The 15,657-nt window shown below is 34.0% G+C and overlaps 2 protein-coding genes across 4 annotated transcripts in view; one reads left to right on the top strand and one right to left on the bottom strand.

Annotated features, from left to right (window-relative positions):
• Window positions 1–15,657, bottom strand: part of wech (tripartite motif containing 71 protein wech) — a 155,422-nt gene that overhangs the window by 73,801 nt on the left and 65,964 nt on the right. Inside the window, exon 3 of the mRNA XM_076412917.1 lies at window positions 4,392–4,443. The gene's annotated coding sequence lies outside the window, so the exon portion shown is untranslated. The remainder of the gene's footprint in view (window positions 1–4,391; window positions 4,444–15,657) is intronic.
• Window positions 1–15,657, top strand: part of sona (sol narae) — a 90,632-nt gene that overhangs the window by 10,581 nt on the left and 64,394 nt on the right. The gene's annotated exons all lie outside the window — the stretch shown is intronic.

The raw sequence follows: 15,657 nt of genomic DNA, 5'->3' as shown, positions 1-15,657 counted from the left end.
ATTGATTAAAATAACACTCTCATATACGCAAATGTAGATAAAGAGCTAACAGAACACCATATATTCAGCTTAAGACAAATAGTCTAAAAAGTTTAACAAAAAAAAAACAGCAGCATCTACAGGACCTAGCATTCATTGATTTTCAAAAGGCATTTTATACAAGTAAGAAAAAAATATAATGGATTTTATTAAAACAAAGAAGCGTAACAAAAAAAATAAGAATAATTCAGGTAAAAAATGCGATAATAATTAATGGTGTTAACGCAAACAATATGAAATCAAACACCTTCAAAACCCAAGCAGAACTTAGTTTATGATATTAATGGATGGAATAATAAATAAAGGTCAAATAGGAAAATCAGGACTACATAAAGGGTATGAAGACATGGAAAAAATATAAATGGAGGTAGAAAGACCACTTGAAGAAATGATAATGGCAGTAGAAATGATAATGAGTGAAGGTTATGGAGCTGAAAAACTGACGGATGAGATGCAAAAATTAGAACCAGCAAACGCATCTAAATATAAGGATGTAGAAGCCGAAGATAATCGAAGCCAGGAGAAGAAAATGAATGCGGATGTGCCCTTAACAAAAAAAGGAATATCTAGGAAAACTAGGCTAGATATATAGACCAACCCTATAAGTCGGTATTGTTAAGGAGTGACGAACGCAAGCCACAAGCAGTAGAAATGAAATATTTCAGAAGATATAAGAAAGCACTCGATATTAAATCAATAGAAGACTATTTAGAAAGGAGAAAACTTGGTTAGTGGAGACCTTTACGGCATATGGAAGACACTAAACAGGCGAAGAGAATCTGGGACGAATGTATCAGGGAAACAACAACTGAAGAAGTCAGAAAACTAAGAGGAGATAGAAAATAATGCCTAGAACTTGTACTTGGAACAAAATTAAACAGACACTACACCATTTAATCGCATAGGAGGTGTTTCTAAAGATTCTAGATATATATTTCTGACTCTAATATATTTTGAAACCATCGAATCAGACTCACATGTTCTCCTTATACCTACAACGACTATAACTTAACATATAACAAGAAATGTTATCGGAATATGCTAGTTGCTGGAACCCGTTCCACGCGACTGGCTTAAATAAAGTTCATTTACGTAAACGCTCGTTGCAGATATAACGATTACAATGACAATACCGACGAAAAACAGGAAATCTCGAAGAACGATAAAAGTCGGGGAGTCGACCCTGAAATTCCGTTTTCTGAAACGGCGGGGCGCCTGCGCGAGCCGCGGATTTCGAGTCGCCCTCGGCTTTCACTTAACGCAACGAGAGAGAGAAACCCCCCTTCCCCCCTCCAAACGCCACCGCCGATTCGAAAACAATTAAGCAGTCGAATTAACGGTGCCCCATTGTTTAATTTGTTTTGGCTACGGCGCCGCCATCATCTTCCTCATCATTGTACTTTATTGTTGTAAACGTATACATATAGGGGATAATATAAACGTAGTAATAGTTATGATAGAATAATAGTGATGGTTAACGATAGAGCGGATGGGTACATAATACAAAAGAGAGATCAACAGGCGATGAGATAGGATACTTCTTTCCTAATCTCCTAGGATTAGACTAGACGAAAAAGTAGGGTGTTAAACAGCACATTATACTTTTTTCTAGTATATAATGTAGCAACAACAATGATAACACCATTGTAATAACTCAGAAGCCAGAAAAATAAGAGATATCAACAGCCGATGAGAAGACACTTCTTTTATAGTTTCCTATGATAAAACTAGATGAAAATATAGGGTCTTAAGCGACAAACCATACTGTTTCCTAGCACTTATAATAAAAATTTGCTATAATAATGATAGTACCATTGTAACAATTCTAGAGCTGATAGATACCAAATTAGAACAGTAAGAGAGGCCAATAGGCGATAGGGTAAGATACTTATTTCCTAGTTTCCTAGGATTAAACTAAAAGAAAACACAGGTTCTTAAGTAATATACTATACTTTTTCCTATCATATGCCAAGCAATAATATAAATGTAGCAACAACAATGATAACACCATTGTAATAACCCAGATGCGGAGAGGTACCAAAATAGAAAAATAAGAGACATCAACAGTCGATCAGAAAAGATACTTTTTTTAGAGTTTCCTAAGATTAAACTAGACGAAAATAGAGGGTCTTAAGCGACAAACCATACTGTTTCCTAGCACTTATAATAAAAATTTGCTATAATAATGATAGTACCATTGTAACAATTCTAGAGCTGATAGATACCAAATTAGAACAGTAAGAGAGGCCAATAGGCGATAGGGTAAGATACTTATTTCCTAGTTTCCTAGGATTAAACTAAAAGAAAACACAGGTTCTTAAGTAATATACTATACTTTTTCCTATCATATGCCAAGCAATAATATAAATGTAGCAACAACAATGATAACACCATTGTAATAACCCAGATGCGGAGAGGTACCAAAATAGAAAAATAAGAGACATCAACAGTCGATCAGAAAAGATACTTTTTTTAGAGTTTCCTAAGATTAAACTAGACGAAAATAGAGGGTCTTAAGCGACAAACCATACTGTTTCCTAGCACTTATAATAAAAATTTGCTATAATAATGATAGTACCATTGTAACAATTCTAGAGCTGATAGATACCAAATTAGAACAGTAAGAGAGGCCAATAGGCTATAGGTTAAGATACTTATTTCCTAGTTTCCTAGGATTAAACTAAAAGAAAACACAGGTTCTTAAGTAATATACTATACTTTTTCCTATCATATGCCAAGCAATAATATAAATGTAGCAACAACAATGATAACACCATTGTAATAACCCAGATGCGGAGAGGTACCAAAATAGAAAAATAAGAGACATCAACAGTCGATCAGAAAAGATACTTTTTTTAGAGTTTCCTAAGATTAAACTAGACGAAAATAGAGGGTCTTAAGCGACAAACCATACTGTTTCCTAGCACTTATAATAAAAATTTGCTATAATAATGATAGTACCATTGTAACAATTCTAGAGCTGATAGATACCAAATTAGAACAGTAAGAGAGGCCAATAGGCGATAGGTTAAGATACTTATTTCCTAGTTTCCTAGGATTAAACTAAAAGAAAACACAGGTTCTTAAGTAATATACTATACTTTTTCCTATCATATGCCAAGCAATAATATAAATGTAGCAACAACAATGATAACACCATTGTAATAACCCAGATGCGGAAAGGTACCAAAATAGAAAAATAAGAGACATCAACAGTCGATCAGAAAAGATACTTTTTTTAGAGTTTCCTAAGATTAAACTAGACGAAAATAGAGGGTCTTAAGCGACAAACCATACTGTTTCCTAGCACTTATAATAAAAATTTGCTATAATAATGATAGTACCATTGTAACAATTCTAGAGCTGATAGATAACAAATTAGAAAAGTAAGAGAGGCCAATAGGCTATAGGTTAAGATACTTATTTCCTAGTTTCCTAGGATTAAACTAAAAGAAAACACAGGTTCTTAAGTAATATACTATACTTTTTCCTAATATATGCCAAGCAATAATATAAATGTAGCAACAACAATGATAACACTATTGTAATAATCCAGAAGCGGAGAGGTACCAAAATAGAAAAATAAGAGACATCAACAGCCGATGAGAAAAGACACTAGACGAAAATAGAGGGTCTTAAGCGACAAACTAGACTTTTGCCTAGCACATATCAGGCATAATAATAAAGCAGCAACAATAATGATAGAGCTATTGTAACAGTTCTGGAGTGGATAAATACAAAATTGGGAAAGTAAGAGAGATCAATAGGCGACGAGTTAAGACACTTTTTTCCTAGCTTCCTAGATTTGAACTAGTCCAAAATAGAGGGTTTTTATGAAGCATTATACAACTTCCTAGACCAATTAGTGCTGATTTCGTACTATATCAAAACCTGATGTATATAACGCGTAACAGCTTGTTGCAATAACATCAATAATTAAAATACCTCTCCACTTATTGTATTTTAAATATTAATTAAAACGCGTAAGATTTCGCCGCTTTAATATAACACACACACACACACACACAAATCTGAAATATTTTCGCCATTGTTATCGGGAGGCGGACGTGAAATATACCGTTTGTTTTATTTTTCACACTGGCTTGGTTTCACTTGTGCTACAAGTCGGTTTTTAGTAATTTCAACCGTAGAAAAAAAAGCCAAATAAACCAATAAAAATGTATAGTCCATTGCTGGCTGATTATGGAGATTTAATCATTTGTATCACGCTTTGTTGTTAATATTACATAAGTTATTTTAATGGTTTATAAAAGATATGGCTGTTGATTATAATGCTCTATTACGTCGATTATTTTACCACATAGTAATATATTACTTTTTCTTTTACTTACACGGTCATGCCTGAAATATGGAAACAGTCTTCTTCGTTTTTCTACGCATAATCTGAAATAAAAAAATGAAGGTTACCATATAACATTATGAAAACATTACATAATACAATTCTGAGATAGGTAATCAAGATTATATTTGGTTTGTATTCATAAATATAAAGAACAGATAGTGCGATGTAAGTATATAAATACAACTAAAGATTTGTTTATATAACAACAATTTATTGTGGAGATATAATTGGAATTGTTATCCAATTGACCACTACATTTCTTTGAGCCCCATATAAAGTTATGCTCGGTTCTTTAAACATGCTTCTTCCACTCTATCATGCTCATATATATTTACTGTGTTTGTATAGGGAGACATCATTAATATCACTGGTAGATGGTCTATTGTTCTGTATGTGAAATCTACATGTGTAGATTTTGTAGATATTCAATTTTATTGGTCATTCCTTAATTATGTTAGTAATTTTATTAAGACAAACTGGACCATTATAAGGAAGAGGCACTTAAGCCCCTCATTAATCTTCCAGAGGATATGTGAACGATTAATGATTGTGATTCCCATGATGTATCACTAATATACCACCGTGGCAGTTTTCAAGAATACACACAGACCTCTTTATGAAGGTTCTGAATAAGGAAACAAATAGTTCTTCTACAATAAAAAGCTTCTTTAGACAGATCATCGAAGAGAACTATCCAAATCATTTTATCATCTACACGGATGGTTCAAAACGTGTGAACTTTGTGGGTGCCGCTTATAAGATTAGTCTACTCGAGAAACGCTTTTGGCGTCCATCATTGACTAGCATTTTCACCGCGGAGATGTTGGCTATATATATGGCCCTATCTGCCTTGGAAGAATCACGGATTAGCGAATCCATACTAGTGGTATCCGATTCCAGTTCCTTAGAGAGTCTAAGATCGGCAAGGACAGTCCACCCTCTGGTCACATACATCAGAGAGATACAGACAAAGTTACAATTTAAGGGTGTAAGAACAATATACCTCTGGGTCCCCTCCCATAAAAGAATATCTGGAAATGAAAGAGCCGACCATCTGGCAAGGAGGGAAGAGCCAAATGCCAAAACCTATATGAAGGGCCTAAATAGGTAATTGACCCAATTAGAATGGGACCTTCTCATAAAAAACAATAAATTATGGGAAGTCAAGAAGATCTTTTATCAATCTATAGGCCATAATAATATGAGTAAACGCTGCTGATTGACTATTTAAAGACCATAGACCTGCTTCAACACTTGTATACATTATTATTGTGTAATTGATTGTATATATTCTACTGTTTATAATCTACTGTGTAGTATTTTAAGATGTTAATGTTCATATTCATATAATGTATTGTAATTCACCCTAAATAGCCCAAGAGGCTGACGGGTTTAAATAAATAAATAAATAAAATGTGTTTACCAATTTGCATTCGAGGCCCTCATGCTAAACTTTATCTAAATACCTGTATGAATCTGGGTAATAAATAAAAAAATGGAGATTATTGAACAATGACAAAGGATGAAAGCTTCTTGAACGCTTTAAATAACATAATAATTTTGGTATAAGATGCCCAAGAAGGCTGTCCATTGAAAACAAAACTAACTTTAAGCTAACCTACCGTGTCCAATATTAATAATTCGTGTGATATTTCGTGCTTCATCGCCTCTTGATGTCTCTGGGAGTTATGAGTATGATACCATCAAGTAATATAATCAAAAAATACTTGAGCTCATTTCTTTGCACTTAAAATAAAGTCTCTCCATGGCCTACTGCATTTGTTTGCGATTAATTTAAAAGCAAATGATTTTAACGTCACAGAAGCTCCAGCTAATTAATTTCATCTGACGCAACGCCACATATTATACTCCCTGGTCGTGAATACTGATGGGGAGCCGCCGTTTAGCCCGTCCAAAGGCGATTTACAATCGACAAGACACCAAAACCACTAAATATGGTAATGGCGCATGTTTATCGGCTGCAAAATGGCATTTAAATGCGCCAAACGTTATCGCAACGCGCTCGTTACGCAATCCCCGACAAATCACAAATCCTTAATAACGCTATTTTATTAAGCGTAAAGTTCAGGGATGATTGCGTAACGGAACCGACGAAGAGCAGCACAATATGGTAACGTCGCAAGGCACCAAAGTGTATCTGCACATTTTATTAATTTAATAAACGCGACGTGACGTTATATAAGGTGTGTAATAGCGATTCGGTGCCTAGAATGACGATCGTTATTACATGTTTAATTTGAATATAATCATATACGAACAACTATTAAGTCATAGCCAACGAGCATCTAGAGTGAATATTAATACCCACCAGGGAATCAGTTGTATTAACTTGACACTCGGGTAGAAAACGAACCACGTCAATTTTATCTTACTCTTACAGTACGGATTATACCAACAGTCTAATTATAATTAATAATACTTAATCAAGCATAATACAAAAAAGGGAGGGTACTTGTTTCACTGCCTGTTGATCTCTCTAGGCATTAAGTGTTTTCAGTACGTTGAAGATATCTGAATTTGTATCGAGCGAATCGATTTTGAGAGATGTTATACTCTTTTATTTCTATATGAAAAAAAGGTGGCTGAAAGTTATCGAATTCTGTGTGAAGCTTAACCCAGCTCCACCGATTTCAACATGTTAATATTGATTTAGCCGCTTTAAAAGTGGCGATTTTGACACCGAAGGCACAGAACGTTCTGGACAGCTAAAACATTTGAAAACAAGGATTTGAAGGCATAGAGATTCGTGTAAAATGCAGAATTGTTGGGAGTAATATAAAAACTATTTACAATCGTGTATTGCAATGTTTAACATGTAAGAGTTACCAACCAAACCTTACTCCTTCTGATCACTATTTATTCCAACTCATTAGTCGTGACCTTTCTGAGCAAACATTTCTTATAAAGATACCAAAAATTGGTTGATTCGTGAATAGCCTCAAAAGATGAACAATTTAACGACTTTCAATGCTAATCATGATAATTTTGCCTACAATCTAACACTTGTTGAAATTGTCGAAATAATTATCATCTTATTTCACTATTTCTAGAAGTTGTACTTCACATGTTAAATTAAAAACGGTTGCTTGTTTAGCTGTCTGTTGATCTCTCCTAGTGTGACGAAGAAACCTATTTCTAATATGCATTCATTAAGAAAGAAATTTGTAATGTAACCTAAAATTGGTTTCAAGAACCACTTTGATGTAACAATGAAAACGATTATAATCTATTAGGTTAATTTAAAACAACAAAAAAGGCTATTAAAAAGAAATTATCCTTATTACGGTTGCTAGATCGTTTAATAAGTGGGTCATCAAATGAAAACACCACTTGCTTTTCGCTGTTAGGTAAATTTTGTATCAATTTCCCAGAATTTTTTGAACTTGACGTTTATATACTGATGAAATAATCTAAATGTATTTTTTTTGCAAACACTTGCTTGCCTACTTCACCTTTACGTTTTTTTTATAATTCCACAGCCTATATGTCACACGAATCTCATCGATGCAACATTCTCTTATGCTTATATCTTTTACGGTTATGGTTTATTGCATAACAGAGCGGGCAGCTAACGTATTGTGATGAAACTTTACGACAGTATTTATCAATATGCGATATTTTCATAGTCATAAAATCGTGTCTTCATAAATAAAACTAATGCCGAAGCAACATATTTCTTACATCGAAGAAAACACCAGCGTTTAATGGTACAGTACGTTGGTTCTGAGTTCGTCCAGTTTGAGAAAAGAGAGGACTAAGAAGTGATGTAGTGACAAATTTTCTCCGTTATTGGTTTTAAATTATCATCTGTTACTTGTTACTATTCCCTCCCATCTCTTTTAGTCATTTTCATAACGATTGAAGAAGCAGAAGATGACAGTAAATGAAAAACTGGAAAATGAAAATAGTAAAAGTTAATAACAGTCGAAAATTAAACAAAAGCATTTCTATAGATTCACAACAGAGAAAAGGAAAAGGAATGAAAAGTAGAACCATTACAAAACATTATCTTTTATGAAATAACAATCTTATATTGAAAACAAGCAACGTTTCGACATCTCTCCTTGGTGTAGCTGTATTGGCTGACTCACATTGAGTATTTCACATATAATCCGGAAATAATTATTTTAAAATTCAGTTAGTGCTCTTGGAGAATTAATCGTTAGACAAATGATGAATATTTTCTGAATAAAAATAGCGAAGACTCTCGCAAATATTGTCTTTGTCCTGTAGAACTATCTGCACTTCTTGTCTTTGTTATTTTAATTATGTCTATTCTCGTTTCATAATGTATATGTTTTAACTAGAGAGTTCTAGTGGGACAGATATGTCTATATAATCAAATGTTTAATCAATGATTCGATTTAAAAGTAACTAAACCAAAGATGCATTGACCAGGATTGGATAAAGCTCCAGAAAAAAGCCTTTTAAAATTAATTCATGTTTTTAGTGCATGTATGTTTTATAATTAACTTGATTAATAAAGATAGATTTGGTTCTCTCTCTTTGTTTCAACAGGTACTAAATTATTCAATGAATACATTAATATTGAATACTGTAAATTAATAATCAAGTACTATAACTTTGCATTGCGTACTGTTGCACTACCTGTTTTGTGATCTTGAATCATTGCACAAAGGTTTAACAAATAGGTTTTGAGAAGATTGTTTCAGTTACACGTGAAATATACATTATTTGATATTAGATTTATAGTCCAATCATATCCTGATATAATAATAATCGATATATAACAGATCAATTGAAAAGTCCCGGCCTACCATACTAAAACACATTTTTTGGCAAAATTAATTTTTTTTATTCAACATAATTTTCTTCAAGGGTGATACACTGAGTATAGCGACCCTCCAACTTTTCGATACCATTTTTGTAGTACGATTTGTCCTTTGCTTCAAAATAGGTCTCAGTTTCGTCGATTACCTCTGCATTCGACGAAAATTTCTTCCCAGCGAGCATTCTTTTGATATCTGAGAACAGGAAATAATAGCTGAGGGCCAGATCTGGAGAATACGGTGGATGGGAAAGCAATTCGAAGCCCAATTCATGGATTTTTGCTCTCGTTTTAACTGACTTGTTAAAACGTAAAAAAAGCCAAGCATCAGGCATCAAGCCAAGTTTTTCTTTCAACTGTATTTTTTCCCTTCAAAAAGCAATATTTTCTAGTAGTGCCACGGCCGGGGACTTTTAAATTGATTTGTTATATATATATAACGGATATTTCGAAATGTTCTCTATAAACTCCGACGTTATCTAATACATCTCATGGCAGAAACGTTATACAATCGTACCCAGATTGGTCGTGGTACATTCAAGAGTCTTACATATCTATAAATTGTCCACCGTACAAGAGCCAGGCAGGCAGGCAGGCGGTCACGCCCCACCAATGCAGTTCTTGCGACACACATTCTTAATTGTAACAGTATTAGGTAACAGCGGTTCAGTTAAAGGAACAGGAGAAACACCGAGGGTATTGGAAAGTAATCTGGCGGTTTTTGCCAAATTAAAAGTCGCCCATTCCCCCCCACCCCCCCCTTCCGTTTTTTAACGCGTACGATCAAGGTCCCACTTATCCGACACAATACACCGAATTTGTATCGACATTTTTTTTGCCTCTTCGGTGGTTGCTAACGTACGGCAACGAAATGAGCGTATATCGCGAAACAAATGAGCTACGATTTGTATGCAGACGCAATTACACATCAACCGTTGACGTCAGCTAATTTTCGGCCGTCTGATGTTTAGTGTGGGACCAAGTCGGACGCTGTTGATGTTGTGGAATTTGGTACGGAACATTACAATGCAAATGGTCACATTCCTCGATACCGATCGCAATATATAGATCTAGGAGGCGTCCAGCTCACGTAGTCCCCAAGAAGATAAGTTTGGACGGTGACTTTATTATCTGGCGGCCCATTGAAATTCAAATTTGAACGGAAAAACAAACAACGACGATTAAAAAGTCACGTAAAGCTTCGAAAAGAGATCATTCATTGGAGGAATGTGTGTTCATGAATTACTAACTTTAAATACTGTTTTCGCATGTGCAATATTACTTTTTTTACGACAATGATGACTAAAATAAGACCATTTTCTAATTTTTAAATTGTAGGGTATATATAACAGGTGGGGCAAAAGTCTCGGTATCTTTTTTATTGGGTGCTGTTTTGGTTATGTGACGTTTAACTCAGTTTCGCTTTAACCATTGCATTGTGCAAACGTCCAAATTTTATTATGGCTAAATATACGCCACAAGAACGAGCAGAAATAGTGACAATATTTATTGAAAATAATCATTCCATTATTGCCACTCAGCGGAAATTGCGTTAAAAATATCTTAATCGTCCAGTGCCTCACAAAAGCATAATTTATTGTTCACATGCCAATTTTCAACAGTACAGTACGAAAGCAGACAAGCCTCGTTCTGGAAGACAAAGGACGTCTCATAACACTGTAAATGTGGCTCTGGTGCGCGATAGTGTTGCAGAGTCTCCGGAAAGCATTTTTGCACACAGTAACGTAGGGATCCTGATCAACGAGTTGAGTACAGTAATGCAATCCTAAAGCTTTCTGGTAACTTAGGTTGTTGGTCGTTGGTTACGTAGTGATAATTAATCGTAGAACTTTGTTTCGGTTGCTAGTGGTTAGGTGAGCGATATTTAAACACTTTGCTTGATTATTCTTGTGTTTGATACGCATCTTCATGAAGTAATGCCTCTAGTTCCTCATCTTTATATTTTTGCGGCTAGTCTTCAAAAATATCCAAGAAAAATACGATGCTTTTCCGTAGCAGTTTTCTTAAAATGATTTAAATGATGCCTACAAAAATCGGATCTCAAGAAAACTGACATATCTCATCGACTAGAAGCACTACACATTAATTCTTTCATTGCGGTTCAGATACGACCATAAATTGAATTTCTTGTGCGGAATTGGAGTGGCCTCGCGTGTACGCTTACGAAACCCCATCGAAAGGACGCCAGCGAACGCAGAAAGACGCCGTCGGTTCGGTAATTGGACATCGAGAGCATTGTTCTTCGTCAATTGACCGAAAAAACACTTCCACCGAAGAACAATCGTCAACGACGATCCGCGCCAGATGGCCTTCTTCCGATCTTGTAACCTCTTTTCCTGCTCGGAAATAAACAATAACAACGGCAATTAAGCAACTAAACCAGTGGAAAATCGATGAGCATCAGGAAACTGACTAAGTAGGGTCGACCACCGTCAATATCTCTGAGTGGTAAACGATCTGAAGATGGTGTATGACGTCAGAGATTTTATCTCGAAACCAGACACAGAACAAAGGGAAAACCTGAGATGTAAAACCGCCAAGAGCAAGTGATGTCGTCGAGCTATTACCGAGTTATCTTGAACATCGTCTGCTGGATGAAAATTTTTTTGTTTTCTTCGGATTAAGGCAATAAAACCGCCGAATATTTCAGAGAATCATGAGGCATTATCCGCTAGAAGCGCTCATTCATTTGCATACATATAATTTTGTGGTGTAATAAATCTGTGAAAATGAAGACTCACTTGTTGTGAGTCATGAGAAGATCAAATCTATTTTTATGGCATGAGCTTGAACCGGATGGTTTGGTTTTGATCAACGGGTATGATTTTATCTACTTAATTTAATTAATAACTAGTTCAGTAGGTAACAATTAACATCTAATGATTTTTCGAGCGCACTAATGTCTTCAACAGTCATTCAAAAGTTGTTCGCAACTGAGCTATATACAAGTCACATAACTAGCCATCGAATTTCTATTCACAAGAAAATAATATTATTGTTGGTTTTTGGTTAAAAAATATATTTTGAATTACAGACAACATAGAAAATATATTTTCGAATATGATGTTCTGTATAAACAAGTAATAAATACATTTAATTCCATTTTATTAGAGAACAATGTTATTGTTGTTGTTAAAAAATCTGTTTCGAGTTACAGATAACATAGAAAATATTTTTCAGAATATAGTGCTCTGTATAAATAAATACTTAATATTGAGGTCAAAGTATAGTAAGAAGTAAACATCAATTGAATTGTTTAGTATGAATTCCTTCTTCTGGCTAATCCATGAATAAAGAACTGTAGTTGGAATTGTTATGGGTCGTTTATAACTCTTGATAATAATATTCTTCTCATCCAAAGTTGATTCTTTCGGATTTTTCTCAGAAACTTCAGCCCATATCATTCCACAGCCGCCCTATTCACCCGATTTAGGAGGAGACTAAAACTGTATGTACCAAATACCACTGAACCCATCAAATTTAACAAATGTCGACAAAACTTGAAAGAACGTTGAGATAAATGCTTCTATATATACTATTTTTAATTACAGTAGTACTTCTATATAGTAGTGATATTCAATTGGGTAATAATTGTTCTTAAATCATAAAAATTATTATCTAATGACTGACTTTCTCCAATATTAAGCAGTTAAATCGGCGATAAAAGAAATTCAAGCTTAGGTCGAATAAAATGAAAAAATTAATTTATAATATTAATAATACATAAAGTCTTTATCCTAACAATCATTCAATTTACGAATCCTATTACCGCAGCAATATTTAATCTGCAAACTACCCTTCTATACCAGCAAGTAAGACCATAGAAGTCATAAACTAGAGGGACCGAAATCTAATCTAATCCGAATAAGGCCCAAAAGGTTTTAATAATAGCCTGAACTGAATGATGAAGTGTCACAAGGACGTTGAATTGTTAAAATCACTATTGGCGATTGTTAGTTCATTAATTCTTATAAAATTATATACTGTAAAATAATTTTGAGAGTTTTTTTATTGCAAACTATTACATTATCTTATTAATTTTTATAAATAAGACAAGTTTCTAATGATTTCTGAGGCATCGATCAAAAGATGTTCAGAAGGAACAACGTTTAGTATATAATCGCTCTTAAGTTATAAAAGTGAATATCTAATGGCTGTTTTTCTTCAGCAGTTTATAGTTCAGATATTAGTTTCTTCGATTGAATATTAAATAAGTGGGAGCTAAGTATAGGGAATAAGCTGGATATCGAAGGAATTTGTCCTTTTATTTTTAGAATCTCAATGAATATTCGTCTCCAATGGGCCTAACAGTTTGTAATATTAGTCTGATTTACCTCTTTGAGTTCTTTTAATATCCAAAAAAAAAATTAGTTATTATGAATGCTTATATGCATATGTATAACCTTGTTATTATTAATATTACATAAAGAATAAGAACAAAATCTTATAATATATAATAAAACACAATAAATATTGGAGTCGTGAATGATATATCGGCGATTACAGCAAAAAAATTAATACATAATTCTGAATAATTTCAGCAACATTTCCGTATCTATTAAGAGTGTGACCAATCGGTACCAATATCGACACACAAAAAAACAAAAACCATTTAATTGATATATTGTTATTGTGGCCAACTGTTGAGGAAAAAACGACGATCGAAACCGGCGACATCGTAGAAGGATTAAGTGACGGGGACCAGCTGCGGATGACGGTTTTTTTCACCTGCGCGCGTGTGTTTATGTGTTCTGCCGAGCAGGCCGATGGAAGCGGAAGGAAATTATGAAAGACGAATAATTAGTGGTGTGCTCGGCGCATGGTCACTTTCCAATTATGAAAAAGAAATTCCTGCCGGCGATAGTAATGTTTGATCATTATTTAATACAGTTTTAAGTTGTTTTCTTTCGCATCTAGTGTTCGATGGAGCGCCGTATTACGAAAGGGAATTGTAATTTAAACTCAATCAATTCTAAATCTGAGCAATGTCTAGTCAACTTAACTTTGTTAATATTGAGGCTCGAACGAGGGTATTAATTTATTAATTTATTATTCACCAGCAAGTGATAAACTTCCAACATCACAAAAAATAGCCGGCCTTTCATAACCTCAAGATGGTTCATCCTTGTTGGACCTCACACAATAAAGCTAGGCTTGATATAAACTTTAAATACTTGCCTTACCATAATCTTAAATATATCTCTTTCTTATATGGACTGAAAATAGCTTACAGTCGTCAGTTACTGTAGTACTTAAAGTTCAGTACTTGTAGTACTTAGAGATCAATACATGGAACAATTAGTCAGTAGAACTGAGGTATATTAGTAGCTAGAACGAAGGATGATACAACGTAACCATTCAAAACAATTCCACACCACCTGTCATCTTTACCAGACGTTGTTATTTCTGATTGTCACATGTCTTGATCGATGCCTCAGAAAACGTGCCATTTTTTCGACCTGAAATCCTACCAGGAACTTTTCTTTAAAGATAATTAAATAAAAGACCCTAAAAATTATTTTGAAATTTATAATTTTATAAAAATTCGCGAACCAACATTCGGCAACAGTGAAATCAAAAATTCGACTTCACCAGTCATAAAAACTAATAATAACGTGCGTTGGGAACTATCGACTGCAAAAAGCCGAAACAGTCGATAGTCGCAAAACTAAAAGAAAAAAAATTAATTCATGACATTATTAAAAACGATCGCACAACAACTACTAGAGCTACTTCAAATAAAGTAAATGCTTTATTCATTAATGAACGGAAATATATTTTAACAAAAATCGAGAGAGTAATCGACGTATTACCTATTATTATTGCCATAAAAACAGTGAAAAGTATTTTACTATTTATCATTAACAATTTTAATCTTTTTGCCCTATTACATTAATAATCTTGAAAAATATCGTTCCAAAATACTACTATATTAATATACAATATATTGTTATTTACAAGTAAATTACCAAAAAAAAATCATAAAACTATACATATTACATATAAAGCTATGTAAGCATAAATTGGGTACATTTTTGTCAACGTCGCGGCTAGAACGACAGTGCCAGAACGTTAAATATCAGTTGAATGAAACAAGTAGCACCAAAAACAGTAACTAAAAGTATACGACTGAAACAGTCGATAGTAAGTAGTAACAAAATGGGTCGGACCGAAAATAGCGACTGAAACAGTAGATAGTAAAAAGTAGTCAATTATTAAACAGTCGATAGTCGATTTCAGTCGATAGTTCCCAACACTAATAATAACACTTACGCAATTTAATATTTAAAGTTACGTTTATCTCAACGTTCTGTCAAGTCTTCGCAGTATTTGTTGAATTTGATGGGTTCAACAGCATTTAGAGCCTTCTTTGATTCAGTTTTAGTCTCCTCCGGGTTTTCCAAGTCCGACAGAGCTAAATCAG

This window comes from Rhynchophorus ferrugineus, unplaced genomic scaffold (assembly GCF_030347505.1).
Source record: "Rhynchophorus ferrugineus isolate W39M unplaced genomic scaffold, kcgeb_rfMv2 rfM8, whole genome shotgun sequence".
Taxonomy (NCBI): Eukaryota; Metazoa; Arthropoda; class Insecta; order Coleoptera; family Curculionidae; genus Rhynchophorus; species Rhynchophorus ferrugineus.
Note: the sequence above shows the minus strand (reverse complement) of the source record. Positions and strands in the feature narration are given on the sequence as shown.